General features: G+C 33.5%; 1 protein-coding gene across 1 annotated transcript in view; it reads left to right on the top strand.

Annotated features, from left to right (window-relative positions):
• The first annotated feature begins 835 nt into the window (after positions 1 to 835).
• LOC117123681 (alpha-1A adrenergic receptor-like) overlaps positions 836 to 8,231 on the top strand; it is a 21,979-nt gene continuing 14,583 nt past the window's right edge. Inside the window, exon 1 of the mRNA XM_033269682.1 lies at positions 836 to 1,218. The gene's annotated coding sequence lies outside the window, so the exon portion shown is untranslated. The remainder of the gene's footprint in view (positions 1,219 to 8,231) is intronic.

The following is an 8,231-nucleotide window of genomic DNA, read 5'->3' as shown; positions in this document are numbered from 1 at the left end:
AAAAGCACTTTAACCATGTGCCTCTAACAAAATTGAACACAGTTTTGTAGTTACAAACATTACCACAATGCCAATGAAATCCATCATTAAAATCTTATTAGTTCTCTTAATTAAGATTTCTAGTTTGTAATAGGCCTCACAACACATTTATATGTATATTTTGAAAGCACTGGTAGCGATCCTTGTCAGATTGCTCTAGATTTCTGCTCCTTGACATAAATAATTGTTGACCTATTATCGCACATTTAAACCGCAGGCACGTACATCTATTTATGGTTTTATAATAATTACCCAACGACACAAAAGGTTAAAAAAAAGTCAAATGCTGCCAGGTATTGGATGTTATGATATTGACACACAAGTGGCCGCGTTTTCCAATACAGATTAACAAGGACTAAATCTATGCACTGTTTGAGTAGCCTAGATATGAGTGTTTTTGTATTATCTGAGCGGCCCTAGCTGTAAGTGATGCTTATCCACACGACTCCATACTCAGCGATAGGCTTATACCTATACAAACTTGTGTTTAATCGATCATCCTCATTATCGTTATTATATCTTCATCAACATGGCAACACCATCATTAGGCCTAGTTACAGTATATCATCATCATTATCATCATCACCACCACCATCATTTATACTTATCAATCTATAATCATTATTATGATCGTCATCGTCGTCAGTATTATCATCATCATCGTCATATCACATGCTGCAATTGGCCAATCCCATATCGGGTCGTAAATATATTAATTACTTGTATTTCCTGTTCTTAATACCTGCCACAGATGAGTGACCACCTCGTTAGTTGTAAACTAGGTATCTGTTTATGTCAATTATTGTGATGACGTCATGATTAGTTTTGGTTGCCATCCAGAGATGTTCTACTCTACAATCGAAAAGGCGCACTTATCGTTAAAATGAAGCGCTGAGTAGTGCGCGCTTCATAACGTCGAATCATTCTCTCATAAAGTCGGTCATTTCACTGGTCAGGAATTTATTTTAAATCCTTCCGATTGATTTTTGTTATCACCCCGTTTACAAGAGGTGCTTTTTACAAAGAACACATCAAATAGTATCCCGCTTCAGATTCTTGGCAGCACACGTGGGATATTTCACTGGAATAGCACCGCGATAGGCCTACATTGACTAAATGTAACCATACAATCTGTAAGAGGCCTACGGAAGTTGAGGATGTACATAATCATATTTTAAGGTAATCTAGTGTGCTAGATCTATATGGGCTTAATATCTGATAATCTGCAACATGCATAAGGATAGAGCAGGCCTATATTTGGAGGCGAATGGTGTAAACGTTTGTTTTTAAAGTTTATGTAGAATTTGATGGTTTTCAAGTTTAAAATACTCATACCACTTTTATAATTGTATAGGCCTATCCATCTAGCATCTGATAATAAGGTATGACTAAAACCCTATTAATGTGCACGTATTGTTGTAATAGGTCTAATCATTTGAATGGGATATGAGTTGAGGCTTGTCTATATGATTTACAGTGGCGGATCCTTAAATTCAAAATAGAGGGGGTGCCGGGGAGGTACTTTCACAGATGGAGGGTCTATACCAACTCAGCCCCACCACGATTGGGGCTGAGGTAAGGACATTTATGATTGTGGCACCTCTAGATGGCCGAAAATTGCGCACTCAGACTTAAAATTTGAATAAAATTTTCTTCATATCTCCATTGAAAAAAAATGTTGAACAATTTAGAGGGGGACGGAGCCCGGGCTACCCCCTACTCCACCCATTGAATCCGCCACTGATTTAGCTATAATTGAGCTTCAGGTCCGAACAAGGACGCTCATTTTGTAAGTTATAGTACGCCCATTTAATGTTGAAGATATAGATAAGTATTTGATTTTTATGAACATAGAGAGATAAGCTTGGCTGTGACGCGTTTCTGAACAAAGTCTGGTTTTGGAGATGATCGAAGTTTACTGGTAGTAGAGATGATACTTGACGATGAAAGACTGGTGTTGCTTTAACCATAGAGAAAATAGAACATATTTTCTCTATGCTTTAACCACATACATCATGTTATTGACACTTTTGTGATCTATCTTATGGTCGATGACACCCAACGATAATGTAGCTAATGGCATTAATATTTGATTGATTTAATTAGTAGGAATATAGGACGACAAATGTTAATCTTATTACGATTAAATATGATATTGCAGTAGGTAATAATTTGCCATCAATGGTAGGCCTATAGGTGTTTACAGTCAAGTTGGCACTTAGTTATTAAAATACCGTAGCCTTTGTTTATATCGCCTATGAAATATTTTGCCTCAGAACAAATGAACGTGACTACAATTATAATAATGACCATAAATTATAATGAAAATAGTTTTTATAGATTTAACCACAGAGCTATCTATAAGAGAAGGAAGAGGAAAAAGAGGACACTTTTTTGGTCGCGAAGTTGTCCCCATAATAGGGGTTCTACTGTAATAATAATAATAATCATAATAATAATAATAATAGGCCTAATAATAGGTATTTTATGGCTTCGAGTGTTTTTCTTACAATTTGTATTTTAAGTAATATGCATCAAGCTAACATTTTATAAAAGAAACAAAATCAGCTAATTTATCTGAATACCACATGTACATAATTGAACACAATATGAGAAATTTCCAGGCCTGATGTTATTTTTGTAGATATCAAAATATTGTTTTTCCTAGGTTGCCATCAATCATTGGAATCGAGAAAATGGAATGGCGGTCTCGTATTTATATAAGCAATATTGTACGCCCATTACCCTCTTTTTTCATCGTACAAAAATAGCAAAATTGTACACTTATTAGCCTCTACTTTCATCGTACAAAAAACAAAACAACCACTTTAGCTTTTGTCCGCTGCTCCGTTGCGGTGATGAAAATGTATTATAGATACATTATAAGTAGTGCCTACATTAAATGTATTTATAATCAAGGCATCCTTTAATTGGCCATCGGCTGCTGGATGTAATTGTGAATTAAAAATAAATAAGGAACTTGAATAAGCCTACTGACTCTCCCAATTTGTCTAGTATTGTTTCTACCGTAGGGTTATTTTCAACCAGCAATTCTGATCGAGAAGAAAAATGTGTCCCATAATGTCAGATCAGGCCATGATAGAAAGTTCATTGTTATAAAAACAAGTTTTGTATTTTCCAGTGGAATGGTTGCTTTAAAGGAATGGTGGGGGAGAAATGTTTATGTTGTTTGCTTTCGTTTTTTTTTTTTTTTTTTTTTTTTTTTTTTTTTTTTTTTTTTTTTTTTAATTCTTGTTTGCTGATTTGGTGGCTGAATAATTGTGCATTGAAGACATTAAAGAATAGAAAGATTGGTTTCCATACAATTGCTACACGCTATCGTCGACAGCTTTCGGTAATGCTGATTAATCGGTGTCGAATCGGGAAGCCTTCCCGATGGCGTCGGGGACTGCCACGTAGTATAGCGATTGTACTGAAAACACTGTGTAGCGACAGTGTAGGCATGATGCATGATTTACAGCATGTGGAATGTTCTTAGGCCTACTTATGGCCTTTCCGGGTTGAATTGGTTGACATCTCCACCTCGAGCAGCTCTAAGACCTACTGTATTTTATTTCCCTGATTTTTTCACTCACACTTATATCTCTACAATTTCTCTAATGAGTTCGATATCTTGCTTTGTTTTAAGTTCATGTGGAGACATTTCATCAACATGTTTAAATCATTGTTCAAAGTAACTATGGGAATGTTTTTTTGGATTCCATCTGAGATTCTTGTGACACGTTTCTTTAAATAAATTCAATTGCAATAATTGGCTTCCACTTTGCTTCAAAAACCTTTCCACTAAGCCCTGCCCCCTTTATTGTTACTAAAATCCCACAAAACTACAGTGTAGAAACTACACACGCGTGCGTTTGTGTGACAACACGTGTGTTTGTAGGACACGCGCGTATTACTGGCCCTGTTTTGATTGGTCAGTTGTTAAATTTGGTTGGCACTCTGAAGGTCCATTGGTTTTGCATGGTAACCTTTATATAAACACAGTAGATTGCAGATTTTCTGTGAGATTTCTATATTTAACGCTGTGTGTCTGTTTATCTACTTATTAACAGGATTACAAGCAAAAACTACGTGACGAATCATCAATTTTAATTGAGTACAATTTGTCTAAAGAATTAGACCATTACATTTTGGGGTTAAAAGGTCAAAGATCAACGACACAAATTTAAAAAATCACATTAATAAAGACTATGCTAAAACGATCATCTTAAAATCATATGGATCGGTACACAGTAGCGGTCTAAGAAATGATTGCTTTTTCGGGTGAAAAAGTGAAAAGGTTAGGCCTACTTTATATACATATGTCGGGACAAGATTTTGTCGCTCATTTTCGGTTTCTTTTTTTATTAATCTGTATACAGAGACAGAATGGAGGTATGTACTCTAATAAGTGACCGGTCTAGTATTGATATGATGTACGTCTGTTCTCCGTTAAGTGAAACAATTCCAGTGTACAGCAATATGATTTTACGAGTGTATTCTGTTCACTTCTTTTCTTTTAAGTTTTTATGCATGTAAGTAACCATTTGTGTATAAGAGCACAGTAAAATGTCATGGCATTTATGGTGATGTTTGGCTGTCCTTTGGCCAAATTCGACATAAACATAACACAGGCAAAATTTGACTACGTTAACGTCTTCATGTTTAAAAATGTGAAATGTAGCAATATAATAATTCTTTTTTTTTTCATTTCAATAACTGTTTGTTTTTCGGTCTCTCTAATTTATTTGATCACTTGTTGTTTACGTTTTTGTTTCTTCTTTCTGGATAGGTTAGATTAGTTACCATTACCACTAGAGCATGCGAGTACTGTTCCAGCTGGCCATGTGTCTCAAATAGCTCGAGAACGGTGCAGTGTTACTGGTTTGTTCATAATTTGATTCTTTGGTAAATTGTCTCTGATTAGTTTAGGATAATTCATGGGTTAGCTTTCTTTATATGAAGAAGAGACAAAGAAGAAGGCAAAAAAAAAACCATTAAAAAAAAACACCAAAAAAACAATCAAAATGCAGTATTTAAGTCAGTCAGTCGATAAATTAAGTCAGTCGTTAGTTTTTTGTTTTGTTTTTTTTTTTATTAGTCACTCAGTCGGTCAATCTTTAATTTAATTAATACATTGATTTTTCTTCAAAAATTAGAGTCCATTGTTGTCACGTGGGTCTCTGTCTCAAAATTAGATGGTAATCCGACCTCATTGGTCAAGTGGTACTTGGTCAGTTGGTACTTTGAAAAAAAAGTGGTATCGAATTCGAGAAGTCTCGGAATTTAATGCAGCTGGTCTCACATTGGAGTGTGATCTGTATTTATATAAACAGTACAAAAACTATGTTGACGATTATTCCAAAATGTTTTAATTCCAAACGTTTTTAGACACCTCCCAGCTCATTCTTGTTTGTCATATAGTTAAGTTATAGATATGTGCTTCATCGACGTTGGCCTAACTTTTACCCTTATATAAGGTCTAATTGAGTTTGGTAGGTATTGCGGGCAAGGACAACATTATTCTATTACATAATTTTGTTACTTTTATATATTACGTTTCCAATTAACATTCTAGTGCGGGGGTGGCCAACCAATTTAAATAATGGAAACAAAGAACTAATAAAATTTCAAATTACATGTAAGAGTAATCATGGTGATTGATGAATATAATTTCTTGTATTTTGTTACAAATTAGTGCTTCATATAACATAATTGGGCTACCGGTGGTTGGGAAAATTAAGTACATTAATATAGCATCCACAATCACACTTTTCAAAGTAGGGCTAGAGTTGAACTATTTTTAGAATGTTATGATATGGACCTTATTTAGCGCCAAATATGTTCAAATGAGCACACTCAAGACATCATATTATGTTATTTAATTCAATTAATTCAATTCTTTTATTTCGTAAGCAATTACATATAAAATATAGATAACATATATCAAATATGATAAAATAATTAAATATAATACAAATAGAGAGTCAAAGGAGATGAAGTTCAGTACACCGACCGACTATATTAACGACTATAGAACATTTTGCAGTTTGAATTCATTTGCTGAATAATGGAATGTATTATTCATAACACATACAATTTACATATATATGTCGAGCTATGAAATCTTTGCTTAAAGCCAGTTGAAATTTTAATTTTAATTACATGAAAATCATTCTGCGTCGCCTAGAGTAAAACAGCGTAACAAGGCAAGTCGTAGTTGGTTTGTATACCTTGATGCGTTCAGCAAGGTCGAAGCTAAGCGAGTAACAAATAATATTGGTTGATTCGGGAAATCTCCTCACTATAATAGGTAGTCATTTCATTTAATTTGCTTTTCACTATATTAAGTAGTCATTTCATTTAATTTGTCAACAATTTAAAAAAAAACATACAAAAGGACAAAAAGGACACGGTAATACCCTTGTCGGTGGCGAGATAAACAGTTAATCAGTCAGTCAGTCAGTTAATTAGTCAGTCAGTCAGTCAGTCATTCTATCAGTCAGTCTATCGGTCACTCACTCAGTATCGTAGTCAGTCAGTCAGTCATTCTATCAATCAGTCTATCTGTTTATATCATAATATATAATATTATATTATAATGTATATTCAGTGTCTCGTATAAGAATTGAAAAATGGGTTTAGCAGATTATTTATACATTTTTATATCAAAACGACAGCCGAATAACTGTACATTATTTAAAATGTATATAAAGAAGGTGTTGAAGCTATGTCAGTGAAGAACTTGTTCAAAGACCAAACATTCTCTACTTTGAAAATCCGTCCACAATTTGCTGTGGATGATTAATGGTCCGAATAAAGAAAACATCATGTAGCTTACGGCATAGAAAGTATCCCCCATTGAGTATAGCAAACATAAAAAAGTTGTAAATTTTAATATTAGCAGGATATTAGTACTTTGATGTGTGGGCGCGTATTTTTATAAAACGTACTTGTGAACCATAACAGGTCATAATTAGTCCTCAAGAGTGTAATCGAGGAGAAGGCACAGTGGCATTATTTTTATAATTTTAAACCCCAGAGGTATTTTTACAAGGATTAATAGCTAAAATCGCCTAGCATGGTTTAGGTCGTTTACGCTGAACCACACATTTCCATGTTATAGGATATTTTTTTTTTTATAAATCTTATTACTTTGCTTGTAACGCCAGTGACTACCACATTTGACGTATTTTAAGTTGACTGTCTCAAATTATACTGAATACATGTCTCCCTCCAATTAATTAAAGACCACTTTTGCGACCAAGGTCGCATGGTTTTTAGCAGCTTTGGTCTGTGATTAGAATAATGTAGATAAAAGACATTTGTTAATTTGAAACCACAGAAATGTGGTCTTTAATTAGAGGTGGTCTTTAATTGGAGGGGTATTTAATTAGAGGGAGGCACAATTTACGTGTCCCTCTAATTAAAAATCCTTCCAATTAATGACCATCTCCAATTAAAGACCACGTTTCGGCAGCACCGAGAAAACATCTGTCCGACATCTATTTGATAGATGCTCTTTTTAATTGAGACCAAAGCTGCTAATAGAGACCAGGAAAACACCGGCCCCAAAGTTGTCTTTAATTGGAGGGAGATGTTTTTAATATAAAAGCACTACTGATTCGTAAACAGCTTTCGGTATTTAGGCCTACCACAATTTTCATGTGTTTCGCCATTGTGTTTTAAAATTTAAAACACACTTAAGGCTCTCAAGTTTCAGCAAATTCTCTGGGTTTCAATAAAATAAATATAAATACCTATAAAATGAAATAAATTTAAGGAGAACCAAGTAACGTACAGTGATTATTTTGTATTACTTTTTAAGCCTTTAGAACTCAAAATGATGATGATGATGATGATGATGATGATAATAGTAAAATTAATAATAATAATAATATTAGTAATAATAATAACAATAGGAATAATAACAATAGGAATAATAACAATAGGAATAATAATAATAATAATAATAATAATAATAATAATAATAATAATAATAATAATAATAATAATAATAATAATAATAAACAATGATGGTGGTGGTGGTGGTGGTGGTGATGATGATGATTATGTTGTTGATGATGAATTGATGATTACGATGATAATAATAGGCCTATTAACAATATCCTTGTTATAAACAAAAAAAAAAAAAAAAAAAAAAAAAAAAAAAAAAAAAAAAAATGGGGAAC

Source organism: Anneissia japonica, unplaced genomic scaffold (genome assembly GCF_011630105.1).
Source record: "Anneissia japonica isolate Jap-2015-1 unplaced genomic scaffold, ASM1163010v1 scaffold287714_len2871179_cov188, whole genome shotgun sequence".
In the NCBI taxonomy this organism is placed as follows: domain Eukaryota; kingdom Metazoa; phylum Echinodermata; class Crinoidea; order Comatulida; family Comatulidae; genus Anneissia; species Anneissia japonica.
This window is presented reverse-complemented; position numbering and strand designations above follow the sequence as displayed.